General features: G+C 39.9%; 1 pseudogene; it reads left to right on the forward strand.

The window, feature by feature from the left end:
* Nucleotides 1–11,412: 11,412 nt before the first annotated feature.
* On the forward strand, nucleotides 11,413–12,032 carry LOC129639763 (PRELI domain-containing protein 1, mitochondrial-like; annotated as a pseudogene).
* Nucleotides 12,033–18,764: the final 6,732 nt, after the last annotated feature.

Here is an 18,764-nt window from a genome sequence, read left to right on the forward strand (position 1 = left end):
GGCTGCCGTCTATGGGGTCGCATAGAGTCTGATACGACTGAAGCGATTTAGCAGCAGCAGCAGCATCTTCAGCCTTAGTTCCCTTTTTCCATTATTGCCTAGCATGTTCTCAGATTCTGGGGATTGAGAAGTGGACATCTTTGCCAGGGTGAGGGGGTGTGTTGTTCTACCACATATGTCAAGCGCTCCAGACTTAATTCTATTCATTGGGTGCCCAGAATCCTTCACACTCATGTAAGGCTATTGTTTCCAAAAGATCTTGGAGTATAATGGACAGATAGGAACACCAGAATAGGAGACAGAAGGCCAGGGTTAGAAAACAGCCTCTTCATTTATGAGCTATGTAACTTTGGGCAAATCACTTAACTTCCTGGAGCCTCCACTTCCTCATCCATGGCCTTTTCCTCCTTTCTTTATCAAAGTATACCTGTTCTGCATCCTTTTTAATAGGGCTCAACTGAGACCTCAAGATAATATAGAAAATACTGATTCAAGCTAAGGCATTAATAAGTGATAATGGCTTCATGTATCACTACACCCTTCCTTCTAACCCCCATACCCTCTCAATTACTATTTATATTTTATAAGATGAATTCACCTGGAAGGAAGTCATTTTTTTAAGTGTGCAGCAAATGTGAATGGACTGGGCTGCTATTTACCTTTTAAAGCTGGCTTTGTCCCTGAACATTTAAGGAGAAAGTATCTACCAGATGACCAGAGGGTATGGTTTACCCTGGATATTCCAGTTTATACCTTTTGCCTTGTTTTACTCTCAAGTGTCCTTATTTAGATGATAAATTATATGGTCACTGTATTTATTGGGTTGGCCAAAATTTTGTTTAGGTTTTTATGTAGCATCATCTGAAAAAACCCAAATGAACTTTTTAGTCAATAAAATATTTGGCACTTGTAAATGTCTTGAGTGTATTTATAAAATTCTCCTTTTACCTTAAATTTTCATGAAGGCAGGAGCATTTTTATTTTGTAGTTTCTCCTGTAAGTACCCTAGAATCTATATACCATGGGTTCTGGGTAGCTGTTTCTAACTAACTATATTCTTTATTTTGCAGTTCAGCCATCATTATTTCTCCATGTTTATAAACTCTGTTATGAACTGAGTTGGTTCCCTCTTGCCCCATTCACATGTCAAAGTCCTAACCCTCAATTTGACTGTATTTGGAGAGAGGGCCTTTAAGGAGACAATTAACATTAAGTGAAGTCATGAGGATGGGGCTCTAATCCAATAGAACTGGTATTATTACATGAAGAGGGAGAGAGGCAAGGGATGCCCATGCACAGAGAAAAGGCCATGTTGAGGACACAAACGACACCACCACCTGCAAGCCAAAGAAAGAGAGGCATCAGGAGAAATCAAATCTGCCAACATGTTCTGTTAGACCCCCCTCAGTCAGAACCGTGAGGAATGAATTTCTGCTGTTTAAGCTACGTAGTCTGTGGTTATTTGTTATGTCAGCCCTAGCAGACTAATATGGCTGGTGCACTGGGATGACCCAGAGGGATGGTACGGGGAGGGAGATGTGGGGGGGTTCAGGATGGGGGACACGTGTACACCCATGGTGGATGCATGTTGATGTATGGCAAAACTAATACAATATTGTAAAGTAATAATAAAAAAAAGAAACAGAGATATTGTTAAAAATGCAGTTTCCTGACTACTATCTCAGACTGAATCAGAATTTCTGTGGTGGGGCTCAAGAAAGCTCAGGTGATTCTTATACACATTAAATTTGAGAATTGCTGAAATATGGACCTCAGGGCACTAAAAAGGGGGAGGGGCTTTTTCATATATCTTTGTCATGTCAAGTTTTTGTTCTCTCTTCAGGGACTTTCTACCTAGGTGTTAGCAGAAAATAGAGATTGAATATCTCAGTTATCTTTGGCATATCTTGAATTGTCAGTGAAAATTCCAGAAAGCCCGGAGGCTATGGGGACTATGCATTCAAGATAAATCGAGGAAGAGAGGAATTTATTATTTTAGGGAGAAGTTGGTATCAAGACTAATCTAGAATTGGTTCTTAAAAAAGGTCATTGAAGGTGGATTTAACGTTTGGCCACTGTTCTCCTTCTCTGGGGCTAATGCCCAATACTTGGAAATAACACTTTGCCCATTCCTTAGGGGCAGTTAAGAAACTTTGGCTTTCAGTTCTATGCCTTTTGACTACCTACCTCTAATATAGATGCACTTAGTCCTCAGAGCTTGAATCCTATCTCATTGGAAGCTAGATTAGGGACAGGACACCTAAGAGGCATGGATTTGATAAATGTCCTATTCTATGATGCATGAGATGTTCATGCCTCAAAAGTTAGGTACAACCTCAGAGTCAGTCCTAGTTGTAATTAGCATGAATCCTTGCTGATTTCATGGACTATGGAAGTCCAAAACCTTTCCCTGCATCCCTAAAAATTCAAGTTTCCTCCAAATAATCCACATATGTAAAGTATTACCAGTGTAGAATTTACTGAAATTTTATAGAGGCTATGGAGAATAATTTACATTACAGCAATGCAAATGACTTTAACATGTACCACAGACAGTGTTAGCTACCACAATCCTGTGGAGTTTCACTAGGTTGTTCTCTGAACCCAAGTCTCTTTCTAGCTGGCCAATTTCTTTCAGGTTCTCTCATATTCTAAGATATCAACAAAATTGCTTCCCCATTCCATTCATAGCAACAATGTGCCCATGCTAAGACTTGGTGCCGCCTACTTATCCAGGTTGTTTTTTTGGAAGGGGAAGAGGTTGGGGGAGTGGTGGGGAGGGTCACTTTCTATCTTTCTGCCTTAAACACCTACTAAGGCAGTCTTCCAATCCAAGACAGTGTTATTCTTGAGAGAAATTCTGGTGACCAACTTTGTCACCATCTCTTTTCACAAAGATACAATTATTGCTGTTATTGCCATGAAGTAGATAAAGATATAGCTAAATAAAAAGATCACTATAACACATGGTCAAGAGAAGAAAACTAAGTTTACTCAACTTGTCGTATATGTCCAGCACAAAGTAGGTGTTTTATGTGTTTTCTTATGTAGTCCTCATGGTAAACATGTAAGGTGGAGGATCATTATTTGTCCCATATTCTTAGAAAAATAAGGATTGGAGAGGTCAAATAACTTCACCTAGTAAAAGGAAAATCCAGTATGTAAATTCATGCCTGAGTCTTAACAGTTTTATGTGCCCTTGGAAAAGTCATATTCCCTCTCTGCATTTCAGTTCCTTATCTATAAAAAAGAAGCTCAGATCAAATTGCTTCTAAAGGCTTTTTAAGCATAGACAAACATGTTCTGTGACCTCTCCTTACTCCACTTGAAAAGTGAAACTGGAAGCTATAGTGTGTTTTGCGTAATTAAGACAGGACCTCATTAACATATAGATCCTGTTTTTCTTTTTTATTGTCCTGCCCCTGAAGTTGATAAGTTATGTGTATTTTATTTATTTGTATACTGGAGAGCGACTGGATTTTAGATACATGAGGTTCCAAACGTTTTAAAAGTAGGATTGATTTGCTTCAAATTCCATTTTCCAATTGGTAAAAATATTTTCAACTTTGTCCTGAAACAGAAAGGCTTGATGGTCCTTGCAGTGTTAATGAATTGTATGGCAACTTTGCCCTTGGTTATGAGAAGCTGTATATGGGATGTTCAGACAGAAGTCTCCTATCCTGAGCCATAGCTATCAATTCCAAACTGTGAAGGCTGTTTCTCACACTGAGCATCATGGGTTGAAATGCTGCCATCTCTTCCAGTGTCTGTGTTGGTAGAGGAGGCAGGACCAAAGACAGAAGCACCCATTATCATGATAAATATTCATAGCAGGCTGTACTACAGCAGTGGCTGATATAGAGGAGATTGTATGGTTTTAGGAAGCCTGTATTAGTGGAAAAAATGTCACTGTATAAGATGCTATTGAATCATGAAGTTAGTGGCTAGGTATTGGCTAAGTCATTATCCCCACGAAGAAGAGGAAGTAGAAGGGTGGCATATAGGATCCTATTTGAATTTGGTTGAAAATAGAGAAAACAAAGGAATTTCTCAGGAGAGATACTAGAGACTGTGCTTTTTGTATAAAAGTTGGTCACTTGGGTTATGCTGTCCCTGTCTGGCTAATCCTATTCTTCCAATAAATAGAAATAGTTATAACAGATACCACTTACATTTATAGTGCTTTGTATACATTATTTTATTTCACCATCACAACAACCCTAGATAGATAGATATTATTGTCCAGATTATACAGATGAGGAAGCTGAGGCTCAATGAGGTTAAATGACTTTCCCAAGGTCATAGAGCTACTGAGTATCTGAATCAGAATTTGAACTCAGGTAGCTGCTCCTCCTTCCTGCTCCTTTCCCCATTACCTTCATTGTTTACACTCTCCTACCTCAGCCTGAATATCAAGTGATTACCTTGTGGAATAATTTGTGAAATAGTTTCCAAGAGAGTTAATATTGGTGGGCTAAATAAATAAACAATAGTAGACTGATTAACTGTTCAAGCAATTACATATTCATCGAATGGTTACTGTACGTTTGTCCTGGGGATACAGTGTTACAAAAACACCAGAATAACCCTTGCTCTCTTAAAACACAGAATGTAATTGCTGGAGCTGTCTGCAATGATAGCCATGCTATGTATAGCAATTTAAGTTTAAATTATTTAAAGTCAAAGAGTTAACGTAGTCTCTCAGTTACATTAACATTTCAAGGACTCAATAGTCACATGCTAATGACCACTGTACTGGGTAGCACAGATATGGAACATTTATTTCCATTCTCATTGGAAGTTCTATTGGACAACACTTAGATAATTAATATGGTGGCTCAGACGCTAAAGAATGAGCCTGCAATGTAGGAGAGCAGGGTTCGATCCCTGGGTCAGGAAGATCCCCTGGAGAAGAGAATGGCAACATACTCTAGTATTCTTGCCTGGAGAATTCCATGGACAGTCCATGGGGTAGCAGAGTCAGACACGACTGAGCAATTATCACTTTTTTCACTTTAGATAATTAATAACAATTGGGTTCAATGAGAAAGAAGAGTGACAAGGTGTTAAAGAATTCATATTAAATGGGTTATCTAGTCTGGGAGGCTTTCCTGGGGAAAGTGACATTTGAGCTGAGCTTTCAGTCCGAAATAACTAAGCCAATATTGCCAAGTGAGGAACCTTCTGCAGATACTCCCTGTGTGTGTGCTCAGTCATGTCTGGCTCTTTGTGACCCCATGGACTGCAGCCCACCGGGCTCCTATCTCCATGGGATTCTCCAGGCAAGAATACTGGAGTGGGTCGCCATGCTCTCCTCTAGGGGACCTTCCCAACACAGGGATCGAACCTGTATCTCATTATGTCTCCTGCATTGCAGGCAGATTCTTTACTGCTGAGCCACCTAGGAAGCCCTAAATACTTCCTGCTATGAGGTAAATTAACTCTGGAAATGACAGCAGTGGATTTGATCAACTTGTCCAGGGTGTAAAGGCACCTACCTTCTTCCTTCAATGGACCCAAACTTAGCCAAACAAGATAAAAGAATAGAGGAAGTACAGAACTGTCTCACACTTGCGCTCATTCAGATAAGGATGATAGTAGAGCCTGGGGCCATGAATTATTGCAAGTCAGGTCCTGCATTCATTTTTGGTGCTTTGTTTAAAAAAAAAAAAAAAAAGCTCTGTAACTCTTTTTGAGATACTTGGAGATCCAAACCTGGCTGTCAGTATTAAGTTTGATAGAATAATAATACGGTTCAGAGTATATCCTGAGCGGGGGAGAAGGTGTTTGTGCTTAGATACATCTGTGCTGTGTCGAGAGCTACATGTTCTATGAGTCTCTCTAGCTTGAACACCCACACATCTGCAGGCAGGGAATTCAGTTCAGGTTCACAATCTAGCTAAGATGCAACTGTGTGGTGTTCACTCTATCTTTAATTAGAATGGAATGCAATTGCGGTTTGTCTTCGTCATCATCTATATCTCATCATATAGGTCTGTCATCTATCTCTATCACCTATCATTATGATCTATTATGTATCTATTCTCCAGAAGTCCTAGGCAGAATCTTCAATGCTATACAAATCCTAAATCCCTCCTTTTGGTGTATTCCACTCAGGCCCAGATTCTTTCTCTGACCAGGGAACCAAGGCTGTTCTTTCCAATGTCAACATCATGAACTAGGAATATTTTGTGTTTACTATGCAGAGGCAGAAAACAGTCCCCAAAACGTGAATTTGACTTGACCAATAACATGATATCACAATTAGTTATGCCAATCTGTTCTGTTGCAGGTACAGTCGTGTCCGACTCTGTGCGACCCCAAAGACAGCAGCCCACCAGGCTTTCCGTCCCTGGGATTCTCCAGGCAAGAACACTGGAGTGGGTTGCCATTTCCTTTTCCAATGCATGAAAGTGAAAAGTGAAAGGGAAGTCGCCCAGTTGTGTTTGACTCTAGCGACCCCATGGACTGCAGCCTTCCAGGCTCCTCCATCCATGGGATTTTCTAGGCGAAAGTACTGGAGTGGGGTGCCATTGCCTTCTCTGAGTTATGTCAATAAAAACCACCAATAAAGGGACTTCCTGGCTGGTCTAGTGGTTGAGATTCTGTGCTTCCACTGCAGGGGGCGCAAGTTCTATCCCCGGAGGGGAAACTAAGTTCCTGTATGATGGCTGTGTGGCACAGCCAAAAAAAAAAAAACACCAAACCAACCACTAATAAAAGCTGTGCATTTGGTATCATAGAAATGGGCAAAAAATCAGTTTGATTCTATGAACTTCTCAACTCTCAGCCAAACATATTAGTATCATGTGGGAGTCACAGTACCAAGAATTGGAATGGCTGGATTCTCCAAAAGCTTCCCAGTTTTTTAAACACAGAAACAGCTGTGTCAGCCTCTGTGCATTTGCCTGCTGTTTGTCTCACTTCCATATTAAAGTTTTTTTTTTTTTTTTAAATGCATCCCATTGCTACTATTTTTTTTTTTTTTTTTGGAAGGGGCGCTGTTTCTGTAAATGATAGTCTCCTTAAATACTGCTTTTGATTTAGCTTCCTTCTTGCAGTTGCCCCTCAGGGATCTTGACACACTGGATATGGCTGGAATCCAGGTCCTGTCTCTCTCAGTTTTCGCCACATGTTCTGAGCTTTGTCAGAGCCATTCTGTATCTGATTTATCTTCTGCCAGGATGGTGGCTCCATATTCAATCTGTTTGCCAAGTGCTTCTAAGGCAGCATTTTCAAAGCAGATAATTTAATTTCTCCATTTTCAGAAAGCAAAGAACAAGCCACCTTATTAACTGGAAATGTGCTTTTTTGATGCTGTGTGGGGGCTGACATTATCCCCCTGAATCTTAGGAAGCTCATTGTGTTCCTGAGGTTTAATTCTCCTTCTTAAAAATCTCTGTGATTTTCCCACCCCCCACCCCCACACATATCCTCAGATGCAGACATACTTACGTACTTCCAACTTTTCTAATTCTGTCAGTTCTTTGAGACCCAGTGTAAGTCTCCTCCTCTCCTTGTATTCTTCCCCAGTGAGGGAACCTGTGTTGCTTTTTCTCATCTCTTTCAGTGCCTGTTGTCTGCAACATACCATTCAGCATGTGCTTATTATATTGTCTTGTTTTATCCATTGAACTTCAGGTTACATGCAGTGGTGGTGAGCCATTGTAGAGGTTTGTGTGAAATACTTATATGATCTGATTAGTGATTTACAAAGATGACTGATGGCATGGATGCTGATTAGGAGGTTGAGATATTGGAGGACTGAGGGAGTGAGTACCATGGCAATAGAAATTGAGAGAAAGCACAGATTTTAGAGGTGTTTGGGAGCAAAATCGATAGGACTTACTGATTAATCGGATGAGAAGGGCCAGAGGCAGGGAGGAGAAGTCTAGAATTGACTCTCAGGTTTCTGGTTTGGACCACTGGGTGGGTGTTAGTGCCACTCACTGAGGCAAGGAACAGGTCAGCCCACTCCCTCATGGGTCTCCTCCCCTTCCTCCTGCAATCCCATATGGGTCCACAGTAGGTGCTCAAAAATGCATGATATTACTTTTATTCTGTTAAGAGGGAAGATAAAGTCTTGCCTTTTCATTGTGTCCTGCCTTAGCTTATGTAAGATACTTCCTGCTGTGGAAGGATGTTAGTTTCATGGCCTCTTTGTTGTTGCTACTCTAGGAATCTTCTTTCTGCTGCTGTGATCTATTTTTGCATTTCTGTGGTCTATGATGCAAGTTCTGGACTCACTACTGGGCTTACCAGTCCGGTAGTGCCACATATTTCTCCTTGTCCACAAAATGATCTCATCACAGCAGTCACTTACATTTGAACAGCGATTTAGAATTTAGCAGGCATGTTCAGATGTGCTTTATCTTCTTTGCTCCCTATGACTGCATGTGAGGTAGGCAGTTAAGTAGGTTTAACTGTCCCTGTTTCATAGATAAAGGAGTTTAGGCTGTTGGAGATACAACCTGTGGCATAACTGGGACTCTGCCTCCACATCCATTGTATTTACTTTAATTGGTCAAGTCAATTCTTGCCTCGCTGTCTGGTACCCATGTGTTTCCAGACTCCTCATGACCTGTCTGACTTCTACCCTCGTCCACTGTGACCTTTTTTGGTTTACCTGCCTTGCTCATACCTATACTTTGCCCTGTATATATACATCTCTTGCTTTGGCTTTCCCAGTCCAGGCACCTTCCCCTGTTCCTGTTATACTTGTACTACAGTCTTGGCATTGACACAAGACTTGCAGATGAATTTGTGCCACTGGAACTTTTTCTTCCCAAGAACATAGAGGAACACCCACTTTCAGTCTGTTGGACCTGAGGAAATACTGGCCTTTGAACTCGGTTACTTGCAAAATGTTACATTTGTGAATATGAGCAGTGAAAGAAGGCATAATAAGCGAGGCAAGATTTCCAGCCCACATCCTGCCTCCTCCAACACAGATCTTCTTTAAGCCTTTCAATGGGCTGCATTGCCTGAGCCTCTATCTCCCTGTGAGTACATGAATCTCCATACTTAAATGTTTGGTATTGAGTATTTGGGACAATTTTTCATTAATATGATAGCAACAAACAGCTTTCTGGATTGTATAGATTGTCAGTAGGTACCTTCTTCTCAACACTGAAATGGTTTCATGGGTGGCCCTCTGTATGTGAGTCTCTGTGGACCCAGTGGGAGCCAGGGTTGCTTAAGTTTCCTTAGCACTTCAGTGTTTTATCGGAGAAGGCAATGGCACCCCACTCCAGCACTCTTGCCTGGAAAATCCCATGGACGGAGGAGCCTGGTGGGCTGCAGTCCATGGGGTCGCTGAGGGTCGGACACGACTGAGCGACTTCCCTTCAGTGTTTTATAGTTGAGCAGCAAGCATTTGAGAATCACCTACCGACAGGGATGTTATAAACAAACTCCTTGCTCTTGAGCCTACCATTTAATTGGGAAGGGAAACCTTACATTTTTTCCCACCATGACTAAGCAGCACACAACACAGTTATAAACTTATGCTAGGGAGATTGGGACAGAAAATGAGATACGGGTCAGGCTGCTTAAAGAAGCTTCCTTAAAGGGAGGACCTTTGAACTGATGCTTAGAGCATGGGTTAAGGTTTTGATTGCAGTGTGTGTTTGTGAATCAGTGTTAGTGCTACTATTTTGGGATAGCGGAATGGCAGGATAGAAACCCCATATTTAATTCTTTTTCAAAGAATATTTCTTTTCATCTCAGATGACAAGTTCAGGAGGGGGCCTGTCAAAGGAGATTTTGTTTCCTTCCCCCCCCCTTTTTTCTGATTATGCCAAATCTTACATTCTGTGTTCCACCATTCTATGGTTTGGTTCTTTTGCAATATGATTTTAGGATCTGGTGTGAACTTAGTCCAGGACACTCCTCTTCCAAATCAGTTTTCCACTTTAGGTGAAAACTGAGTTTGTACTTTTGAGATAATTGTTCTAAGAAGACAGTGCTGCTAAAATACAGGCTAGAATAGAAAAGTTAACTTTGTGTAGCTCTGAGATACAATTTTCTCTGTTCTTTCTTGGCAAAGATGATGCTGTGACTGGGGAGCCTTCTCAGAGTGACAGATCTGTGTGGGCTGAAGCCCCAGTTTGATCATGAGGGGGCGGGAGATGGAAATTTCTTTCTCTTCTTTATGATGGGTTCTGATGCTGGCAACTGTATGCTCTGGGAGCTACTGTTGGGGGCATGATGCATGCCTTGTTTCTCAGTGGAACATTATGGAGCAAATAGCATCTGAAACATGTTTTTGCAAATGAGACAGAGTGCAGGATAATGATGAACAGAGTAAATAATAATTTGTTGCATAGAACAGATTTGTCGGAGCTGTGGCCTGCACAAATGTTGCATCCAAAATCAAACCCAGTAGCTAGACCCGGTGTTTCATTTTTCCAAAGATTTTCCTAGATGATAGGGTGGACTGGGATAAATTCCATGTCTCAATTTGGGGGAGGGGATTGTTAAAGAAAAATGGGCTGAAATAGTTGGCCCTTGACCAACTGTGAAGTTGGGAAAATATGTCTAGTATCCTACCTTTCTATTCGTTTTGTTGCTTCGCTCTTGTTATTCTCCACTGGTGAATCTAGAATCCCTTTCTGTTAAGGTTATAGTGAAACATCAGTGGTAACTTTTTTAGAGAGGGGAATATACCTGGGATACAGGGGTGATGGCAGGACTGCCTGGTGTAAAAGACTCTGTCTCCAGAAGAGGAGGCTTAGTGTAAGCATGATGCCCTGGTAATGGGGCAAATTCTTATGGACCATGGCTGGAAATTGATTGAAGGACTCATTAGTAGGAATTTGAGTCTCTCCTGGGGGTCCACCTGTTTGCTAAATAAACAACACCTTGTGGAGGGATAGAAAAAAATGAAGGTGCATATATATTAATAAAAATATTCTCAAGGACTTGTTTAGGGTGGATTCAAAAGGGAGAAATTATCTACAGGGTAAAATTAATAACATTTACTGAACCCTTGTCATATGGCAAGCATATTATATAAAATTTGTATCTAATTCTCATGATAAGATTATGAGGTAGGCAGTTTTATTATTCACATTTTATGTACAGATAAAATGAAGTCAAGTTGCCCGGGGTCAGAGAACTGAAAGTGATTGAACTAGGATTGATTGATGCATTGATTTTTTTAAATTGAGATAAAATGCATAACATAAAATTTATCATTTAACCTCCTTGAATCAGGATTAGTTTTTCATTCTATTTTAAAAGTTATCCCTCATGGCAGCAGTGGCGGTGGCTGGTTGGGTGCAGCGCTATAGCAACTGAGTTGCCGCTAGCCTGGTGGCCGAGCGTTGAGCTCCAGCCTGGCCTCCACATGTTCCCAGGGCTCCACACGCCTAATGCTGCCCCGGCACTGAGCCTGCCCTGGCCAGAATGATGGTGGAGTATTTCTTGGGCCAGAGCATGCTCTGGAGTTCCTGGGACCAAGTGTTTGCTGCCTTCTGGCAGTGGTCCCAAATCCCCATAGCAAACATGCCTTGATGGAAGACATAGTGCACCGAGAGGTGACCTCTGACCAGAAGCTCCTGTCTGAGGACTCCTGACCAAGATGAACAGGATGCCCGCTGGGCTGAGCAACTGTTTCCTGCCAGTGTTGCTCACTCAGTGTACATCCTGGAAGATTCTATTGTGGACCCATGAAACCAGACCATGGCCACCTTCATCTGGAACATCAACCACACCCAGCTGATGGTGGTGGAGGAATGATGTGTTTACTGTGTGAACTCTGATAACAGTGGCTGGACTGAAATCTGCCAGGAAATGTCCAGGAATTTGATCTTACACAGTTCAAAAGCAACGTGACCATGACTATGAAAGGTTTTGAATACATCTTGGCCAAGCTGCAAGGTGAGGCTCCTCCCAAAACCCTTGGTGAAACAGCCAAGGAAGCCAAGAAGAAGGCCAAGGAGATGGCAGTGGCAGCTCCGGAGAATGCCAAGGACCTTGCCAGCAAGGTAGCCACCAAGAAGCAGCAGCAGCAGCAGCAGTTCATGTAGCCAGCCCAGGCCCCGAGGCAGCAGCCTAGCAGACTACCAGCTCCAGTCCCTGTGCCCTCTTCTCCTGTACTTTATTATTAAAAGCCAGCTTCCAGTCTTGTTGACTGTGTGGATGGTGGGCTGGGGGTAGGTGCCCTGTTTGGCATCTCCAGGGATGGCGGAGCCTGGTGGGCTGCCATCTATGGGGTAGCACAGAGTAGGACATGACTGAAGCAGCTTAGCAGCAGCACAGCTGGTCAGTTACCCAGGTCTGAGGTGGGCCTCCTTACTCCTGCATCAGGTGGCTGAAGACAGAGGCCCAGTGACTTGCCCAGGGTGACTGCATCCAGGTGAAATCATCATAAATGCTAGACTGTAAGCTCCTTGAGGGCAGGGACTGTTGTTTTATCCTCTGATGTGTCCCAAGTATATGAAACAAAATCTTACGTGTAACAGGCACTCAATAAATACTTACTGAAATTAAAAAAAAAATTATCATACAGTGAAGTTGTCTTATTTGGTGTGCATTTTTATGAGTTCTTACACACACATAGAATCACAAAACTACCACCACAATGAAGATACAGAATAGTTCCCTCTCCTCTGAAAGCTCCCTTGTGCTGTTCCAATAGACTTAAACCCTCTACTCACTTCTAACCTCTATTCGCTGTGTAAACAACTGATCAGTTTTCTATCACTATCGTTTTTTTTCCAGAATGTCATATTCATGGAATCATACAATTGTTGTTGTTGTTCAGTCATTCATTCATCTCAGACTCACTGTGACCCCACAGACTGCAGCACACCAGGCTTCCCTATCCTTTACTATCTCCCGGAGCTTGCTCAAACTCATGTCCATTGAGTTAGTGATGACATCCAACCATCTCATCCTCTGTCGTCCCCTTCTCCTCCCACCTTCAATCTTTCCCAGCAACAGGGGCTTTTCTAACGATTGGGCTATTCGCATAAGTTGGCCAAAGTATTGGAGCTTCAGCATCAGCCTTTCCAGTGAATATTCAGGGTTGATTTCCTTTAGGATTGACTGGTTTGATCTCCTTGCTGTCCAAGGGACTCTCAAGAGTCTTCTCCAGCACCACAGTTCAAAACCATCAATTCTTTGGCACTCAGCCTTCTTTATGGTCCAACTCTCACATCCATACATGACCACTGGAAAAACCATAGCCTTGACTATTCAAACCTTTGTCAGCAAAGTAATGTCTCTGCTCCTTTATATGCTGTCTAGGTTTGTCATAGCTTTTCTTTCAAGGAGCAAGCAACTTTTAATTTCATTGTTGCAGTCACTATCTGCAGTAGTTTTGGAGCCCAAGAAAATAAAGTTTCTCACTGTTTCCATTATTTCCCCATGTATTTGCCATGAAGTGATGGGACCAGATGCCATAATCTTAGTTTTCTGAATGTTGAGTTTTAAGCCAACTTTTTCATTCTCCTCTTTCACTTTCATCAAGAGGCTCTTTAGTCTTGTTTGCTTCCTGCCATAAGGGTGGTGTCATCTGCATATCTGAGGTTATTGATATTTCTCCCAGAAATCTTGATTCCAGCTTGTGCTTTATGCAGCCCAGCATTTGGCAAGATGTACTCTGCATAGAAATTAAATAGGCAGGGTGACAATATACATCCTTGATGTACTCCTTTCTCACTTTGGAACCAGTCCATTTTTCCATGTATTGTTCTAACTGTTGCTTCTTGAACTGCATACAGGTTTCTCAGGAGGGGGGTAATGTAGTCTGGTATTCTCATCTCTTTAAGAATTTTCCACAGTTTGGAACATACATACAGTATGTAACCCTTTTAAGACTGGCTTCTTTCACTCAGCAGTTCTCTGGAGATTTATCCATGTTGTGATATGTTCATTCTTTATTATTGCTAAGTAGTAGTCCATTATATGGATTTACCACAGTTTGTTTATCCATTGACTTGTTAATGGTCATTTGATTGCTTCCAGTTTTGGGCAATTATGAACAGACTCTCAAGAAATATTCTGTGGAGAGTTTAGTGTGAATACCAATTTTCTTTAGAGTAAATACCCAGGGATGGGATTGCTGTATCATTATGATAAACTTTATGGTTAATTTTGTAACAAATGGCCAAATCATTTGCCAGTGTATATGATCCCATGAGCAGTATATGAGAGTTGTAGTTTCTTGCATCCTCATAAACTCTTGGTATTGTTATTTTTTATTTAGGTGTTATAATAGGTATGTAGTGGTATCTTGTCATTGTTTCAATTTGCATTTCCCTATGGCTAATGATGTTTAACATCTGTCTGTTTTTTTCCATTTGTATATGGTCAGGTTCTTTGTATGTTTTAAAATTGGATTATTTGTTTTCTTACTGTTGAGCTTTGAGGGTTCTTTATACATTATGAACATGTCTTGTTGGCTGTGTGATTTGCATACATCTTCATGTTTGTAGCTTTTCTTTTTCTTTTTTTAAAAATTAATAAATTTTAATTGGAGGCTAATTACTTTACAATATTGTAGTGATTTTTGCCGTACCTTGACATGAATCAGCCATGTGTCCCCGATCCTGAGCACCCTTCCCACCTCCCTCCCCGTCCCATCCCTCAGGGTCATCCCAGTGCACCGGCCCTGAGTGCCCTGTCTCATGCATTGAACTTGGACTGGTGATCTATTTTATGTATGGTAATATACATGTTTCAATGCTATTCTCTCAAAGCATTCTACCCTCACCTTCTCCCACAGAGTCCAAAAGTCTGTTCTTTACATTTGTGTCTATTTTGCTGTCTTGCATATAGGGTCATTGTTACCATGTTTCTAAATTCCATATATATGTGTTAATATTCTGTGCTGGTGTTTTTCTTTCTGACTTACTTCACTCTGTATAATAGGCTACAGTTTCATCCACTTCATTAGAACTGATTCAAATGCATTCTTTTTAATAGCTGAATCATATTCCATTGTGTATATGTATCACAGCTTTCATATTCATTCGTCTGCTGATGGACATGTAGGTTGCTTCCATGTCCTGGCTATTATAAACAGTGCTGTGATGAACATTGGGGAACATGTGTCTCTTTCAATTCCAGTTTCCTCAGTGTGTATGCCCAGCAGTGGGATTGCTGGGTCATATGGGGGTTCTATTTCCAGTTTTTTAAGGAATCTCCACACTATTCTCCATAGTGGCTGTACTAGTGTGCATTCCCACCAGTGTAAAAAGGTTCCCTTTTCTCCACACCCTCTCCAGCATTTATTGCTTGTAGACTTTTGGATAGCAGCCATTCTGACCAGCATGAGATGGTACCTCATTGTGGTTTTAATTTGCAATCTCTGATAATGAGTGATGCTGAATATCTTTTCATGTGTTTGTTAGCCATCTGTATGTCTTCTGTGGAGAAATGTCTGTTTAGTTCTTTGGTCCATTTTTTGATTGGGTCATTTATTTTTCTGGAATTGAGGTGCATGAGCTGCTTGTATAATATTGAGATTAATTCTTTGTCTGTTGCTTTGTTTGCTACTATTTTCTCCCATTCTGAAGGCTGTCTTTTCACCTTGCTTATAAGTTTAATTAGGTCCCATTTGTTTATTTTTGCTTTTATTTCCATTACTCTGGTAGGTGGTAAATATCATAAAGTCCATTTTGTCCTTTTTTTTCTATTATAAATCATGCTTTTGGTACCATAATCTAAGGATAATTTATAATAAAGCAGATATGGCTTATTAATAGTGTTCCTGAATTATTTATTTTAATAAGAACTTTATGGAAACATATTTTGCGTATAATTAACCCTTTTAAAGTTTACAAATCAGTCATGATTCAAAAATAAATTTACCAAGTTGTGCAACAATTGCTATGACTATTTTAGAACATTTTCATCACTCCAAGAGAATCTTTCATTCACATTTACTGTTGATCTCTGTTATCCCTAACCCTGCTCCAGAAAAACCACTAGTCTACTAGTGGTTTTTCTGGCACAATTTTTTATTTTAAAAAATTTAAATTTAAAAATTGTGGTAAAAATCATAACATAAAATTTATTATTTTACGATTTCTGTTGGTGGTTTAGTTGGTAAGTCGTGTTTGACTCTTGCCACCCTATGGACTATAGTCTGCCAGGCTCTTCTGTCCATGAGAATACTGGAGTGAATTGCCATTTCTTTCTCCAAGGGATCTTCCTGACCCAGGGATCAAACCCTTGTCTCCTGCATTGGCAAGTGAGTTCTTTGTCACTGAGCCACCAGGGAAGCATTACCATTTCTAGTAGTGTTAAATATTTTCAGAAGTGTTAAATATTTTCATATTGTGTATAACCAATCTCTAGAATGTTTTCATCTTGTAAATCTGAAATTCTATACCCAGTAAAGAACATTTCCCCATTTTTCTCTCCTCCAGCCCCTGCTAACCACCATTCTACTGTTTCCATAAATTTGACTACTGCTTTGAGTTCAGTCGCTCAGTCATGTCTGACTCTTTGCAACCCATGGACTGCAGCACGCCAGGCCTCCCTGTCCATAGCCAACTCCCGGAGTTTACTCAAACTCATCTCCATTGAGTCAGTGATGCCATCCAACCATCTCATCCTCTGTCATCCCCTTCTCCTTCCACCTTCCATCTCTCCCAGCATCAGGAGCTTTTCCAGTGAGTCAGTTCTTTGCATCAGGTGGCCAAAGTATTGGAGTTTCAGCTTCAACATAAGTTTTTCCAATGAATATTCAGGACTGATTTCCTTTAGGCTGAACTGGTTGAATCTCTTTGCAGTCCAAGGGACTCTCAAGAGTCTTCTCCAACACTACAGTTCAAAAACATCAATTCTTTGGCACTCAGCTTTCTTTATGGTCCAACTCTCACATCCATACATGACTACTGGAAAAACCATAGCTTTTACTAGATGGACCTTTGTTGGCAAAGTAATGTCTCTGCTTTTTAATACTCTATTTTTCTTCTGCTTTTGACTACTGTAGATATCTTATATAAGTGTAATTATATAGTATGTGTCTTTTTGTCTGACTTGTTTAGCATAATACCCTCAAAGTTCATCTGTATTGTAGCATATGCCAGACTTTTCTTCCTTTTTAAGGCTGAATAATATATGTGTATACCAAATTTGCTTATCAATTTTTCTGTTGATGGTCACTTTGGTTGCATTACTCTTTGGGTACTGTTAATAATACTGTTAGGAACTTGGGTGTACAAATAGCTAATACAGCACCATTTTGTTTTCTCAAAAAGACTATTTTCTCCATCACATAGTATTTTCACCTTTGCTAAAAATCAGTTTACTATATGTGTTTGGATCTAATTCTGGCCTGTCTGTTCTGTTCCATCGATCTATTTGTTTTTCCTTTTGACAATCTTGATTACTACAGTGTTACAGTACTTTTAAAATTTGGGTTGTGTGAGTCTTCCAACTTTGTTCTTTTTTCAAAATATTTTTTGCTCTTTTTTTTTCCCTTTCCATATAAATTTTAGAATCAATTTGTCAATACCTACAAAATTTCTAAAGAGATTGCATTAAATTTATTATGCAGAGGAGAATTAACGTCTAAATTTTATTGAGTCTTTGAATCCATAAGAGCACTATGTCTCTCCACTTATTTAGGTCTTTGTTGATTTTTCTTTTCATTAAAATTTTGTCATTTTCAGCATAAATATCCTGTACATATTTTATTGGGTTTGTATTTAAAGTGTCTCATGTTCTGGAGGTGTTTTAATTGATGTTAATTTTTTTTGGGGGGTGGAATTTGTTTCCAATTTTATATTGCTAATATATACAAATGTTGATTTTTGTGTATTGTCTTTTTATTTTACACTATTAAACTTACAGATTCGTAGTAGGAAGTTTTTTTGTGGTTATTTGTTTTTAGATTATTTTCCATTTTCTACTTAGGCAGCCTGTTAGCAAATAAGGATCATTTAATTTCTTCTTTTCTAATTGATATGCATTTTATTTATTTTCCTTATTGCACTAAGAATAGTGATGCTAGAGGAAATGCATTTAGTCTCTCTCCATTAGGTACAATGTTAGCTATAAATTTTGTGGATGCCCTTTATCACGTTGAAGAAATTTCCTTCTGTTCCTAATTTGCTGAGTTTTTAAATCATGTATTAATATTGAATTTTGTCAAGTGCTTTTTCTGTACCCATTAATATAATAATGTGATTTTTCTTTTTTTAAAATCGTTTAATATGTTGGATTGCATTGATTAATTTGAGAATATTGAACCAGAGTTGCATTCCTGGTATAAACCCCGTTTGGTTATATGGTATTATTTTTAACTATTGCCTGATTCAATTTGCTAATACTTTGTGGATTTTTACATGAATCATGAGGGGTATTGGTCTGTAGTTTTACTTTCTTGCACTATTATCTGGTTTTGATATCAGGTTAATGTTGCCTCATAAAATGAGTTGGGAAGCATTACTTCCTCTGTTTTCTGTAGAAAGGTTATGTAGATTGGCATTATTTCTTTAACTGTTTAATTTTCCAGTGAAATCTTCTGGGCCTAGAGAAACCATTTTTGGACAAGTTTTAAAACTATATAATCATTTTATTTAATTATATGACTATTTAGATTTCTCTCTTCTTGAGTGAGTTTTGACAGTTTGTGATTTTTGAGGAATTGGTTAATTTTATCCAAGATGACAAATTTAGGTACATAGAGTTGTTTGTAGTATAGCTTTGTTATACTTTCAATGTTTGTGAAAGTGTTAATTGGTCAGTTGTGTCTGAGTATTTGTGACCCCATGGACTGTAGCCCACCAGGCTTCTCTGTC

The sequence above is a fragment of the Bubalus kerabau genome, chromosome X, assembly GCF_029407905.1.
Source record: "Bubalus kerabau isolate K-KA32 ecotype Philippines breed swamp buffalo chromosome X, PCC_UOA_SB_1v2, whole genome shotgun sequence".
Classification (NCBI taxonomy): domain Eukaryota; kingdom Metazoa; phylum Chordata; class Mammalia; order Artiodactyla; family Bovidae; genus Bubalus; species Bubalus kerabau.